The sequence below is a fragment of the Macaca mulatta genome, chromosome 4 (assembly GCF_049350105.2).
Source record: "Macaca mulatta isolate MMU2019108-1 chromosome 4, T2T-MMU8v2.0, whole genome shotgun sequence".
NCBI classification, from domain to species: Eukaryota; Metazoa; Chordata; class Mammalia; order Primates; family Cercopithecidae; genus Macaca; species Macaca mulatta.
In genome coordinates, this window is record NC_133409.1 from 13113893 (window position 1) to 13129945 (window position 16053).

Below are 16053 nucleotides of genomic sequence, written 5' to 3' on the forward strand. Positions count from 1 at the left end.
GGTCCACAAATCTCTAGGGCAGTGGCAAAATGCCACCAGTCTCTGTTAAAACACAACAAGAGTCACCTTTGCTCCATTCCCAACAAGTTCCTCATCTCCATCTGAGACCACTTCAGCCTGGATTTTATTGTCCATATCACTACCAGCATTTTGGGCAATGCCAAATGCCAACAAGTCTCTAGGAAGTTCCAAACTTTCCCACATTTTCCTGTCTTCTTCTGAGCCCTTCAAACTGTTCCAATTTCTGCCTGTTACCCAGTTCCAAAGTCACTTCCACATTTTTTGGTATCTTTTCATCAATGCCCCACTCCTGGTACCAATTTACTGTGTTAGTCCGTTTTCATGCTGCTGATAAAGACATACCCAAGCCTGGGGAAAAAAAGAGGCTTCATTAGATTTACAGTTCCACGTGACTGGGGAGGCCTCAGAATCATGGCAGGAGGCAAAAGGCACTTCTTACATGGCAGTGGCAAGAGAAAAATGAGGAAGAAGCAAAAGCGGAAACGCCTGATAAACCTATCAGATCTGATGAGACTTATTCACTATCACAAGAATAGCACAGGAAAGACTGGCCCCCATGATTCAATTACCTCCCCCTCCATCCCTCCCACAATATGTGGGAATTCTGGGAACTATGATTCAAGTTGAGATTTAGTGGGGACACAGCCAAACCATATCAATATTTTTGTCTCAAATTTTTTATGGTGCACCAGAGTAAAGAGACACTTGGATAGATACCTTTCAAACACCTGAGAATGCAGAAGGAAAGTAGTTAACCAAATCCATAAAAAGAAAGTAAAAAAATGAGCAAGGCATGCAAAACAGTTCTAAGCCTTCTGGATTAATCCAGAGCTGAGGGTCCCTATTGCTCCATGGAGTTGATTAGGATGTTATCAGACCTTTGTAACTGAGAAATACTGGGCCACTGACTAGCTAACTGGAGGAACAAATTAGGCATCTAATGATTAAACTGATATTAAAAGCATTTTTATTTCCTACTTTAATTGGAATTTCTTTTTTATTCTATCTTACATGAGTTTTGCTCTTTAACTCAGGAAACATATTCTGAAAGCAAAAATGTATGTGTGATATTGCTATTATTTTTTTCCAACAATAGAAAAAAAAGTTCAGCCAGGCACAGTGGTTCACACCTGTAATCTCATCACTTTGGGATCCCAAGGCGGGTGGATGGCTTGAGCTCAGGAGTTCAAGACCAGCCTGGGCAACATAGCAAAACCCCGTATCTACAAGAAATACAAAACAAAATTAGCCAGGCATGGTGGCATATGCCTGTGACCCCAGCTACTTGGTAGGCTGAGGTGGGAGGATGCTTGAGCCAGGGAGGTGGAGGTTGCAGTGAGCTGAGATCATGCCACTGCATTCCAGCCTGGGTGACAGAGTGAGACCCCATCTCAAAAAAAAAAAAAAAAAAGGAAAAGAAAAATTTTTCTTCAATGACTGGAGTTTTCTTTCATCTTACAGTTATTTTAGAGAAGCAAGGCAGTGTGACATAGTAGAAATAATTGAGGGCCATGAGTCAAAAGACTTGGTTTCCAGCTGTCATGGGAAATCATTTCATCTCTTTGAGGCTTGGTTTTCCCTAGGAGTTATTAAGCCATATACAGAAGAATTCCTTGGGTCCCTTTTAGCTTTAAGAGTCTGTGATTCTAGAAAGCAAGGAGCTGTTTCTGAGGGAGGATAAAGGAAACACACGCCGGGTGCAGTGGCTCAAACCTGTAATTCCAGCACTTTGGGAGGCTGAGGCTGGTGGATCCCTTGAGCTCAGGAGTTCAAGACTGGCCAGTACAACATAGTGAGACCCTGTCTCATTGCTGTTTTAACATTTTTTAATTAAAAAAAAAAAGAAATATAATGAAAGATGAAGGAGGCAAGAAGAGACAGAATCTAAGAAAAACAAAGAAAGCTTTGGAGAGCAAGGTACATTGTACTGTAAAGTCAACCTGCTCCCTGTTAACTTCCTTGGAAAAGTGGAATCAACTTTTTGAGCTTTTTATCTTTTCTTCTGTGTCCTGGCTGGTAGAAATACAAATAAGCACTAAACTGGAGAAAAGCAGGGAGCTGGGGGAATAAGGACAAGAAATGGAAGGATGGATCATTTAGACACTGCAATGCCAGCCCCAAGTCTTCTAGAAATGAAGGTGACAATTTGGCCCTAAAGTTCAAAAAGGTTAAAAAGGATTTTTTTTGTGTGTGTGTGCCTGGGCTGCTCCCAATAATCTTAATTCAAGAGGATCCCCATGGTTTAATTTATCCAGAATCTTCTCCTAAACCTTTTGCAGTGTGCATCAGCTGAGATTTCAACAACAGATGGTTGCCCTGAAGGTACTTTGATAGGTGAAATTTAGAAAAGATTCTTGGTCCTAAATGGAATCTAATCTTTTACTGTCTAAACCAATCTGGATTCATTTCAGACCAACTTATTCTTAGAAATATATTTACAGAGGCTGGGCACAGTGGCTTACACCTGTAATCCCAGCCCTTTGGGAGGCTGAGGCAGGTGGGCCACTTGAGCTCAGGAGTCTGAGACCAGCCTGGGCAACATAGTGAGACCCACATCTCCACAAAAAATTTAAAAACTAGCTGGGTGTTGCTGGGAGCAAGCCCCCCAAAATCCGGCCATAAGCTGGCCTCAAAATTGGCCATAAACAAAATCTCTGCAGCACTGTAACATGTTCATAATGGCCTTAACGCCCATGCTGGAAGGTTTTGGGTTTATGGGAATGAGGGCAAGGAATACCTGGCCCGCCCAGGGTAGAAAACCACTTAAAGGCATTCTTAAGCTACAAACAATAGCATGAGCAATCTGTGCCTTAAGGGCGTGTTCCTGCTGCAGTTAACTAGCCCAACCTATTCCTTTAATTCAGCCCATCCCTTCGCTTCCCATAAGGGATACTCTTAGTCAATTTAATATCTATAGAAACAATGCTAATGACCGGTTTGCTGTTAATAAATGTGTGGGTAAATCTCTGCTCAGGGCTGTCAGCTCTGAAGACTGTGAGACCTCTGATTTTCCACTTCACATCTCTATATTTCTGTGTGTGTGTCTTTAATTCCTCTAGTGCTGCTGGGTTAGGGTCTCCCCAGCCGAGCTGATCTCGGCAAGTGGCGTCCATCTTGGGGGCTCGAATCCAGGTCGAAGGGTCGCCGGAGCAATGGTAGGAACAGAAAACTAGCTGGAGGATACCCAAATACTCTTAAAGCAATCCCCATGGTGAGTAAGAAGGGGAGCTTAGAAGCATCAGGGTAACAATGGGACAGATATGGGGTCTGGTTGGTTTCACCTTGGAACTTTTTCACACTGATGACGAGGAGGAACAAGAGTATAGCAAAGTAACAGAGGAGGTTACAGAGCAGGTTTATTTGCCAGCTAAAACTAAAGTGGCAAAGGAAGGAGAGGTTCATCTCTACCCTTCTGCAACCCCTCCTTACTATTTTGAAGAAAATGACCCCCCAGATCTTTCTTTTCTGGAGGACACTGTGTGAAAAGTAGTTGCTCCAGTGACTGTTCAAGCAGCACCTCAAGCGACTGCTGTTATTTCTATTCAGGCAGGAATTCAGCAAGCTAGACAAGAGGTGATTTAGAAGCTTGGCAGTTCTCTGTTAGAATACACCCCCCAGATCAACAGGGAAATATTACAGCTGCATCTGAGACTTTTCCTTTTAAATTACTCAAAGAATTTAAACAAGCAATAAATCAATATGGACCAGGTTCTCCTTTTGTAATGGGACTGTTAAAGAATGTTGCTGCTTCCAGTCGGATGATTCCTACTGACTGGGACGCTCTTGCTTGAGCTTGTCTGACTCCTGCTCAGTTCTTACAATTTAAAACTTGGTGGGCAGACAAAGCTTCCATTCAGGCTGCTTGCAATGCCCAGGCCCAACCTCAAATTAATATAACTGCAGACCAACTTTTGGGGGTTGGCGGCTGGGCTGGTTTAGATGCACAAGTGGTCATGCAGGATGAGGCCATAGAACAGCTTAGAGGAGTGTGCGTTAGAGCTTGGAAAAAAATCACTTCAGGTGGAGAACAATACCCTTCCTTTAGTGCTGTAAAACAGGGACCCAAAGAACCATACGTTGATTTTATAGCTCGGTTACAGGAGTCTCTTAAAAAGATGATTGCAGATTCAGCTGCTCAGGATATAGTGTTGCAGTTATTAGCTTTCGACAATGCTAATCTCGATTGCCAGGCTGCTCTGCGACCTATCAGAGGGAAAGCACATTTAGTTGATTATATCAAGGCCTGTGATGGTATCGGAGGTAATCTGCATAAAGCTACCTTGCTGGCACAGGCAATGGCAGGACTGAGAGTAGACAAAGGAAATACTCCTTTATCTTGGAGCTTGTTTAACTGTGGGAAGCATGGTCATACTAAAAAAGAATGTAGAAAAAATCAGCAAGTCCGGCCACCAGATAGGGGAAAAAAAGAAAACTGCAGATCCTGAAATATGTCCAAAATGTAAAAAAGGAAAACATTGAGCTAATCAGTGTCACTCTAAGTTTGATAAAAATGGGAACCCAATTTCGGGAAACGCAATGAGGGGCCCGTCCCGGGCCCTGTTCTAAACCAGGGCATTTCCAGCTCAGGCCATTCCCTCACCCCTGTACAATGTCTGTCCCCCACCACAGCCGGTAGTGCCGCAGTAGATTTATGCTGCACAAAAGCTGTGAGCCTTCTGCCTGGGGAATCCCCGCAAAAGCTCCCAACAGGAGTCTGTGGACCCTTGCCAGCAGGGACAATAGGATTACTTTTAGGAAGTTCTAGTTTGAGTTTAAAAGGGGTACAACTGGTGTGATTCCGTCCTGCGGGGCTGTTCCCTGGAGCAACGTTCGTTTATCTCCATCCGCCTTCTCTCCCACCTAAGTGCGTGCAGCCACCTGATGGAAGATTTGATGGACATGAACATGAGCCCCCTGAGGCCCCAGAACTATCTATTCGGTTGTGAACTAAAGGCTGACAAAAATTATCAGTCTAAGGTGGATAATGATGAAAATGAGCACCAGTTATCTTTAAGAACGGTCAGTTTAGGGGCTGGTGCAGAGGATGAATTGCACATTGTTGAAGCAGAGGCAACGAATTACAAAGGCAGTCCAATTAAAGTAACACTGGCAACTTTGAAAATGTCTGTGCAGCCAACGGTTTCCCTTGGGGGCTTTAAAGTAACACCACCAGTGGACTTAAGGTTGAAGTGTGGTTCGGGGCCAGTGCATATTAGTGGACAGCACTTAGTAGCTGTGGAGGAAGAGGCAGAGTCAGAAGATGAAGAGGAGGAGGATGTGAAACTCTTAACTGTATCTGGAAAGCGGTCTGCCCCTGGAGGTGGTAGCAAGGTTCCACAGAAAAAAGTAAAACTTGCTGCTGATGAAGATGATGATGAGGATGAGGATGATGATGATGAAGATGATGATGATGATTCTGAAGATGAGGAAGCTAAAGAAAAAGGGCCAGTGAAGAAATCTGTATGAGATACTCCAGCCAAAAATGCACAAAAGTCAAATCAGAATGGAAAAGACTCAAAACCATCATCAACACCAAAATCAAAAAGACAAGAATTCTTCAAAAAAACAGGAAAAAACTCCTAAAACACCAAAAGGACTAGTTCTGTAGAAGACATTAAAGCAAAAATGCAAGCAAGTATAGAAAAAGGTGGTTCTCTTCGCAGAGTGGAAGCCAGGTTCATCAGTTATGTGAAGAATTGCTTCTGGATGATTGATCAAGAGGCTATTCAAGATCTCTGGCAGTGGAGGAAGTTTCTTTAAGAAAATAGTTTAAACAATTTGTTAAAAATTTTCCTTCTTATTTTATTTCTGTAACAGTTGATATCTGGCTGTCCTTTTTATAATGCAGAGTGAGAACTTTCCCTGCCATGTTTGATAAGTGTTGTCCAGTTTCCATTGCCAAGAATGTGTTGTCCAAAATGCCTGTTTAGTTTTTAAAGATGGAACTCCACCCTTTGCTTGGTTTTCAGTATGTATGGAATGTTATGATAGTACATAGTAGTAGCGGTGGTCAGACGCAGAAATGGTGGGGAGACAAAAATATACATGTGAAATAAAACTTAGAATTTTAATAAAGTAAAAAAAAGGGGGGGTACAAATACATACAGGAGTTATTGATTCAGATTACAATGGGGAAATTCAAATTGTTATATCTACTTCTATTCCCTGGAAAGCAGAGCCAGGAGAGCACATAGCACAGCTCCTGATTGTGCTGTATGTGGGAATGGGAAAAAGTGAAATTAAACGAACAGGAGGATTTGGAAGCACAAATAAACAAGGCAAAGCAGCTTATTGGGTAAATCAAATTACTGATAAATGTCCTACCTGTAAAATAACTATTCAAGGAAACAAATTTAAAGGTTTGGTAGATACAGGAGCGGACATTTCAATCGTTTCTCTACAGCACTGGCCATCCACATGGCCAATTCAACCCTCTCAATTTAACATAGTTGGAGCTGGTAAAGCTGCTGAAGTATATCAAAGTAGTTATATTTTGCATTGTGAGGGGCCTGATGGACGACCTGGGACTATTAAACCAATTATAACTTCTGTACCTATAAATTTATGGGGAAGAGATTTATTACAACAGTGGGGAGCACAAGTTCTAATTCCAGAACAATTGTATAGCCCTCAAAGTCAACATACAATGCGTGAAATGGGGTATGTCGCTGGTATGGGACTAGGGAAAAATTTGCAAACTTTGAAAGAACTACTTCAAGTGGAAAATCAAAGTTCCCGCCAAAGATTAGGAAATAATTTTTGATGGTGGCCATTATTAAGCCTCCAGAACCTATACCTTTAAAATGGTAAACAGATAAGCCAATTTGGATAGAACAATGGCCACTAAGTAACGAAAAACTGGAGGCTTTAGAGAAATTAGTTACTGAACAATTAGAAAATGGGCACAGAGCTCCAACATTTTCTCCTTGGAATCTTCTAGTTTTCATAATTAAGAAAAAATCAGGAAAATGGAGAATGTTAACTGACTTAAGAGCCATCAATTCAGTTATCAACCTATGGGAGCATTACAGCCAGGATTGGCTTCTCCTGCTATCATTCCAAAAAATTGGCCTTTAATAGTAATAGATTTAAAAGATTGTTCCTTTACTATCCCTTTAGCTGAGCAAGACTGTGAACAGTTTGCATTTACAATTCCTCCAGTAAACAACCTGCAGCCAGGTAAGCGTTATCACTGGAAAGTGTTGCCACAGGGCATGTCAAACAGCCCAACAATCTGTCAGATGTATGTGAGGCAAGCAATTGAACCTACTCGTAAAATATTATGTTATCATTGGAAAGTATTGCCACAGGGCATGTCAAACAGCCCAACAATTTGCCAGACATATGTGGGGCAAACAATTGAACTTACTCATAAAATATTTTCACAGTGTTACATTATTCACTATATGGATGATATACTTTTTGCTGTCCCATCTCGAGAAATATTACTCCAATGTTATGATCACTTGCAAAATTCGATTTCTCACGCTGGTGTAATTATAGCTCCTGACAAAATTCAGGCTACTACTCCTTACTCTTACTTGGGGACCTTAGTAAATGACACTACCATTGTGCCACAGAAAGTAACCATATGTAGGCCGGGCACGGTGACTCACGCCTGTAATCCCAGCACTTTGGGAGGCTGAGATGGGCGGGTCCCGAGGTCAGGAGATCGAGACCATCCTGGCAAACATGGTGAAACCCCGTCTCTACTAAAAATACAAAAATGAGCCAGGCATGGTGGCGGGCGCCTGTAGTCCCAGCTACTCAGAAGGCTGAGGCAGGAGAATGGCGTGAACCCAGGAGGCGGAGCTTGCAGCAAGCTGAGATTGCGCCACTGCACTCCAGCCTGGGCGACAGAGCAAGACTCTGTCTCAAAAAATAAAAATAAAAAATAAGGTAACCATACATAGGGGTCAACTAAAAACATTAAATGACTCTCAAAAATTACTAGGAGATATTAATTGGATATGACCTGCTCTAGGCATTCCTACCTATGCCATGAGTAGTCTATTTTCTATCCTTAGAGGAAATCCTAGTCTCACCAGCCCTCAGCAATTAACAAAGGAGGCTGAGGTCAAGTTACAGCTGATTGAAAAGCAAGTCTATAAAGCTCAGATAAATAGAATAAATCCAGAGAAGACTCTAGATTTGCTAATTTTTTCAACTCAGCATTCACCTACGGGTGTTATTGTCCAAGAGTAGGACTTAGTAGAGTGACTTTTTCTTCCACATACTAATTCACGGACTCTAACTCATTTAGATCAAATTGCTACTATGATAGGGATTGGGAGAACTCAGATTGTTAAATTACATGGATATGATCCTGGAAAAATTATTGTCCCTCTCACGAAGGCACAAATACAGCCAGCTTTTTTTTTTTTTTTTTTTTTTTTTTGAGATGGAGTCTCGCTCTGTCGCCCAGGCTGGAGTATAGTGGCATGGTCTTGGCTCACTGCAAGCTCTGCCTCCTGGGTTCATGCCATTCTCCTGCCTCAGCCTTATGAGTACCTAGGACTACAGGTGCGTGCCACCACGTCCCGCTAATTTTTTGTATGTTTAGTAGAGATAGGGTTTCACCATGTTAGCCAGGATGGTCTCAATCTCCTGACCTCGTGATCCATCCACCTCGGCCTCCCAAAGTGCTGGGATTACAGGCATGAGCCACCGTGCCCAGCCACAGCAAGCTTTTATAAATAGTCTTACTTGGCAAACCCCTTTAGCTGACTTTGTGGGTATTCTCAATAATCATTTTCCTAAAACGAAGCTATTTGTTTCTGAAATTAACTAATTGGATTCTCCCTAAAATAACTAAATTTAAACCAATTGGAGATGCTGAGAATGTTTTTACAGATGGATCTAGTAATGGTAAAGCTTTTTATTCTGGCTCAAAAAGTAAAGTTTTCCAGACATCCTATACTTCAGCTCAAAAAGCGGAGCTTGTAGCTGTAATTGAGGTATTGGCTGCTCTTGATATGCCTATTAATGTGATTTCTGATTCTTCATATGTGGTTCATTCCACACAGTTAATTGAAAATGCTCAGTTACGATTTCATACGGAGAAACAACTGATGACTTTATTTACCCAATTGCAAACAGCAGTTAGGAGTAGAATGCATCCTTTTTACATCACTCACATTACAGCTCATATACCTCTTCCAGGACCTTTGACTGAAGGGAATCAAATGGCTGATCGCCTAGTTGCTAATGCAATATCTGATGCTAGATATTCACAATTTAACCCATGTTAATGCCTCTGGTCTCAAACGCAGATACGACATTACCTGGAAAGAAGCTAAAGCTATTATCCAGCGATGCCCAGCTTGCCAAACGGTGCCTTCCTCATCTTTTACAGGAGGAGTTAATACTCAACGAAGACTGGAACCTAACTCTATTTGGCAAATGGATGTCACACATGTTCCCTCATTTGGGAGACTAGCTTACGTACATGTATGTGTGGACACGTTCTCTCACTTTGTCTGGGCTACATGCCACTCAGGAGAGTCTTCCGCCTGTGTTAAACGTCACCTTTTGCAGTGTTTTGCGGTGATGGGCATTCCAGCTTCTATTAAAACATATAATGCCCCAGGCTACGCTAGCCAAGCTCTAGCTACATTTTTCTCTATGTGGAATATTAAACACATTACTGGTATCCCATACAATTCTCAAGGACAAGCCATAGTGGAAAGAATGAATCTCTCCCTAAAACAGCAGTTGCAAAAGCAGAAAGGGGGAGAGAGAGAATACTGAATACCCCAGATACAACTGAATCTAGCATTATTAACTTTAAATTTTTTGAGCCTGCCCAAAGGCCAGATGTTATCAGCAGTTGAACAGCATCAACAGAAACCAGCTGCAAACACAGAAACAGAACAACTGATTTGGTGGAGAGATCCAATAACAAAAAGTTGGGAAATAGGTAAAATAATAACTTGGGGTAGAAGTTATGCTTGTATTTCTCCAGGCCAAAATCAACAGCCAATTTGGATACCATCAAGACACCTGAAACCTTATCATGAGCCAGATACCAAGGAAGAGACTCTGGGAGGATCCTGAGGACCCCTCGGTTGCAGCCATGTCGAGACTGACGCTGAGGAGGACCTCAACTGTCATGAGCAACACCCATCGAACACAGCCACCCACCTGGGGACAGATCAAGAAGCTGTCACAGATGGTGGAAGAAAACCTGAGGAAAGCAGGACAACCAGTCACAATGAATAATTTAATGGTAGCTATGATAGTGGTTATCACCACTGCCGTGAGTATCCCTTTGATAAGGGCTGGCAATAATGCCTGGATGCAATCACTATGACACAGTCACACATGTTTTCTGATCTCAGTATTTACCATAATAACTCTGCTCCTATAATTGAGGCATACCGCCCTCAAAAACCTATTTGTAAAAGTATGGCAAAAGTTCCTATTACTGGAACCACAGCGGTATAGTGGCACTGCAACCTCAAATGTTTCGGCCCACTCTAGGAGCTTAACATAAGGATTTGTGGAAACTATTAAATGCTCTTAATAAGATCAAAATTTGGGAAAGAATAAAAAAGCATCAAGAAGGACACTCTACAAACTTGTTTTTGGATATTGCAAAATTAAAAGAACAAATATTTAAAGCATCCCAGGTACACTTGACCTTAATGCCAGGAACTGGAGTGCTTAAAGGAGCTGTAGACAAATTAGCAGCTAGTAACCCATTAAAATAGATAAAAACACTCGGAGGCTCTGTGATTTGAATGATGACTGTGCTTTTAATCTATATTGTTTGTCTTTGTAGAGTCTGCAGATGCAGATCCCAACTCCTGTGAGAAGTAGCTCACCGTGACAAAGCTGCCCTTGCTTTTTATCTCTTTGCAAATCAGAGAAGGGGGACATGTTGGGAGCAAGCCCCCCAAAATCTGGCCATAAACTGGCCCCTGAACTGGCCAAAGTCTCTGCAGCACTGTAACATGTTCATAATGGCCTTAATGCTCGCACTGGAAGGTTGTGGGTTTATGGGAATGAGGGCAAGGAACACCTGGCCCACCTAGGGCAGAAAACTGCTTAAAGGAATTCTTAAGCCACAAACAATAGCATGAGCGATCTGTGCCTTAAGAGCATGTTCCTGTTGCAGTTAACTAGCCCAACCTGTTCCTTTAATTCAGCCTATCCCTTCGTTTCCCATAAGGGATACTTTTAGTCAATTTAATATCTATAGAAACAATGCTAATGACTGGTTTGCTGTTAATAAATATGTGGGTAAATCTCTGTTTGGGGCTTTCAGCTCTGAAGGCTGCGAGATCCCTGATTTCTCACTTCACATCTCTATATTTCTGTGTGTGTCTTTAATTCCTCTAGCACTGCTGGATTAGGGTCTCCCCAACTGAGCTGGTCTCAGCACGTGTGGTGGTGTGAACCTGTGGTCCCAGCTACATGGGAGGCTGAGGCGGGAGGATTGCTTGAGGCTGCAGTGAGCCATGATCATGCCAGCCTGAGCAACAGGGGAAGATCTTGTCTCCAAAAAAAAGAGAGATGTATATGGAAGAAAAAACTAACAAGAAGGGGTGATAGACAGCATAAGGCATGTAGGAGAAAGGGCATGTTTCAGTTCGAGCAACTGGGTGGGTATTGTTAACTGTTTAGTGAGATGGAAAATCAGGAATTTGGTTTTAGACATGTGATCTTACGAGCTATAACTCCTAAATGAAACTATAACTCCTCCTGGGGAATATGTGCATTTTAAAGAAGAAAGCTCTCAAGGATCAAAAAAGGTGAAACTAGAGTGGTGGATTGGCAGGCAGTTGGGTTGTCATTTTTTAATCAGGGATTCAAAAATGGGCTTGGAGAAATGCCTACGGAGAAGGCTCTCAGGGCATAATGACCACATTGTTATAGAGATGGGCACAGACTCTGGAAGAAAGCCTGGGACATTTCTTCCTCTACCTCCTCTAGTCTGCATCCCTCCCCTGCCTTTTTCCCTAAGATTTGTTCCAGTGCTTCAAACCTGAGGTTTACTGGAAAATTTCCCCTCAGTTGCTCCTGACTATACTTTGATCCAAAAGGCTGGGCGAGATCTGCCTCACCCTGCAGTCCCTCCCAAAGCAGCCCTCACCTCTAGTTCCCAAGCTCATCACGCTTGAGGGAGGAAAAAGCTGCCAGACTCTCCCTGGGAAAGGAGACCAATTCATCCGAAAATCAGTGACAGGAAGAAGAAGCTGCAATTGCTGGAACTGAATATTCACACAGAGCAAGAAAGAGAAAGAGAGGCAGGAGCCAGGTTTCCTGAGCTCTGATTCTCAGAGGCCTTGCTCTTCTCCAGAGTTATCCAAGCCCAGCTGTTTCTCCCAAACCCATTCAGAGGAGCCCCTTGGAAAAACAACAATCCTTAGATCAAAAGAATTTGTACCCAGAAATGTTCCTCATAACAAATTCTTGTCTCTCTCCATCTAAATACCTACCACTTGCTTGGCATTTGAAATGTTTCAAGTTATACCAGCTTGAAGAAGCTTCCTATTGATCTCCACTTATTATACTGAAGTTAGACTATGAAGCCATCAAGAAAACTTGGATTATACTATCTACAAAATCAGTTAATCTAGAGGAAATCCTCATGCTTTTATAAAAGCAACTTTGCTTTTCATGTAAAATTATAATTATTTATTAAAATGGCAAAAGAAACAATAACCACTCCATTAAAAAGGATATGCAAGTCTGGGCATGGTGGCTCACACCTGTAATCCCAGTACTTTGGGAGGCCGAGGCGGGTGGATCACGAGGTCAGGAGATCAAGACCATCCTGGCTAACATGATGAAACCCCGTCTCTAACAAAAATAAAAAAAAATTAGCCGGGCATGGTGGTGGGCGCCTGTAGTCCCAGCTACTCAGGAGGCTGAGGCAGGAGAATGGCGTGAACCCGGGAGGTGGAGCTGGCAGTTAGCCGAGATTGTGCCACACTGCACTCTAGCCTGGGCGACAGAGCGAGACTTGTCTCAAAAAAGAAAATACAAAAATTAGCTGGGCATGGTGGCAGGCGCCTGTAATCCCAGCTACTCAGGAGGCTGAGGCACGAGAATCGCTTGAACTCAGGAGGTGGAGGTTGCAATGAGTTGAGATCACGCCACTGCACTCTTGCCTGGGCAAAAGAGTGAGACTTCATCTCAAAAAAAAAAAAAAGGATATTCATTTTAAAGTTTTATATAAAATAGAATTGCCTATGTACAATTAAGTTCCATTTTCACTGATTGTTAATGAGTAATCCCTGGTTTCTCACCTGGGATCTGCCTGGGTCCTGTTCTGGGCCCAAGAACCCCCATTGGTATATTGGTATTGGCATGATCTCAACCTCTGCAAGGTCAGGCCTGCTGCTGAGAGTCTCTGCTGCAGTCCCAGTGCCTGGCACACAGCCTGCCTTGTCTTAGGGGACCACTGATATTTCTTCAAGAATGAATGAGTGGACACAATCCAGCACCAGGACTTCGGGATAAACTGAATCTGGTTGGATTATTTCTGGAGAGGCTGAAAGGAGATAGGATTTAAGGAGTAAATATTAATCCAAACAGAAGAGCTAACACCAGAGAAGTATCGAATATGCTGTGATTCTGTTTTCTCCCCTGAGAGACTTTTATGAGGACAATGTCAGAGATAAGGTGAAAGTTTGGGCACAACAGGTCAGGAACTTGGGGTATCAACAGGGAAGTGAAGGGATTCCTAGGCTCGAAACAAAGCGTGGGACCTGGGTGTCGCTATTGCTGGTGCTGGCTTTGTGACATTCGAACAGGTCATCGGCTTCCAGATGAGATTTGATCTCCATGAAACCTTTCTGGAAATCAGACTCCTTCTAGAATGGCTTAAACATTTCAAAACAATTTGACAACATACATCTTTGCAATGAGCTATACTGAAATTAAGGAAACTTCAGTTCAAGGCCACATTCCTCAAAGCATGTTTTTAATTTTTTTCTTAATACCTTAATAGGGTTTTGTGGAAGAAAAAAAGAGTGGGTAAAACCAATGTTAACCTGATTTCTTTATCGTAATTATCAGAGCCTTTTATATATATTATATATTATATAAAATATATTATATATTATATATTTATATAAGTATAGTTATATGAAATATATATTTTATAAAATATATTTATATAAAATATAGATTATATTTTATAAAAATATATAATTTTATAAAATATAGATTATATTTTATAAAATTATATAATTTAATAAAATATAGATTATATTTTATAAAATTATATAATTTAATAAAATATAGATTATATTTTATAAAATTATATAATTTAATAAAATATAGATTATATTTTATAAAATTATATAATTTAATAAAATATAGATTATGTTTTATAAAATATATATAATTTAATAAAATATACATTATATTTTATAAAAACATAATTTATATGAAATATAGATTATATAAAATATATATATATTTTTAGATGGAGCGTTGCTCTGTCACGAGGCTGGAGTGTAATGGCACCATCTCGGCTCACTGCAACCTCCACCTCCCAGGTTCAAGCCAGCACCAGCAATAGCGACACCCAGGTCCCACGCTTTGTTTAGAGCCTAGAAATCCTTTCACTTCCCTGTTGATACCCCAAGTTCCTGACCTGTTCTGCCCAAACTTTCCCCTTATCTCTTACATTGTCCTCATAAAAGTCTCTCAGGGGAGAAAACAGAATCATGGCACATTCGATACTCCTCTGGTATTAGCTTTGCCTCAATCTCCTGAGAAGCTGGGACTACAGGCGTGCCACCACACCCAGCTAATTTTTTTATTTTTAGTAGAGATGGGGTTTCGCCATGTTGGCCAGGATGGTCTCAATCTCTTGACCTCATGATCCACCTGCCTCGGCCTCCCAAAGCGCTGGGATTACAGGCGTGAGCCACTGTGCCCAGCCTAATATTAATGTACATATATACATTATGAATCGCCAAGATAATGTGTGTGTGTGTGTGCGTGATCTCGTAAGACTAGAATTCTGCAGAATCTTTTTTTGGGAAATACTGACTTACTGAGTAATTCTACCTTCCTCTTACATACTTTTTTGCCGCAGAAAGTGTCAACACCTTTCTCTTCAGTGTCAACATCCATAAAAAAAGTGTCAACACCTTTCTCTTCAGTGTCAACGCCCATAAGTGTCAACACCTTTCTCTTCAGTGTCAACACCCATAAAAAAGTGTCAACACCTTTCTCTTAAGTGTCAACGCCCATAAGTGTCAATACCTTTCTCTTCAGAGGTCTTCATTTTCTTTGTGTGTGGCATGGCAAAAGCCAAAATGAAAGTTTAAAGATCCAATGTGTGTAGATATATATACATATACAGATAGATAGATAGATTTTTTTCTTTTTTTTTGGAGACAAGGTCTTGCTCTGTCACCCAGACTGGAGTGCAGTGATGTGATCATGGCTCACTGCAGCCTCAACCTCCTGGGCTCAAGCCATCCTCCCGCCTTCACCTCCCAAGCAGCTGGAACTACAGGTGCATGCCACCATACCTAGCTTATTTGTGTATTTTTTGTAGAGATGGGGTTTCGCTATATTGTCCAGGCTGGTCTTGAACTCCTGAGCTCAAGCAATCCACCTGCCTCAGCCTCTCAAAGTTCTGGGATTATAGGCGTAAGCCACCATGCCTGGCCAAATATGCATTTTTAAATAAGAAGGAAGTAAGTTTTTCTTACAAAGTAAGTTTTGTGTTTTTGCCTATTGAAGCCAGGAATTTTATTATTCCTTTTTTTATGTATAAAATAGTCCCTCAGTGACCAACACAAACAGAAAAATATAACAAAATGGCTTTCCAAAAGACGATGAAGTTAGAAAAACAATTTTACCAAAATATAACTTTAAAAAATATACTTAAATAAAACTACCACAAAACAGAGATATAATGTGATTTTACCACCATATATTTGAAAAGTAGAATGACTCATTATTTTAATATTTCCTAGGAGTATTGTCTTATAATTTGCCCAAGGATTTGATTTGATTTTCTAGTGGCCCCAAAGGTGGCAATATCTGCTTATGAAAGCC

General features: G+C 41.4%; 1 protein-coding gene and 1 pseudogene across 3 annotated transcripts in view; one reads left to right on the top strand and one right to left on the bottom strand.

The window, feature by feature from the left end:
* OSTM1 (osteoclastogenesis associated transmembrane protein 1) overlaps window positions 1-16053 on the bottom strand; it is a 118109-nt gene that overhangs the window by 47177 nt on the left and 54879 nt on the right. The window lies entirely within an intron of this gene.
* LOC703729 (nucleophosmin-like) lies at window positions 4809-14033 on the top strand (annotated as a pseudogene). Its single transcript, XR_003728747.2, has 2 exons — window positions 4809-5481; window positions 5573-14033. The product of XR_003728747.2 is annotated as a nucleophosmin-like (transcript).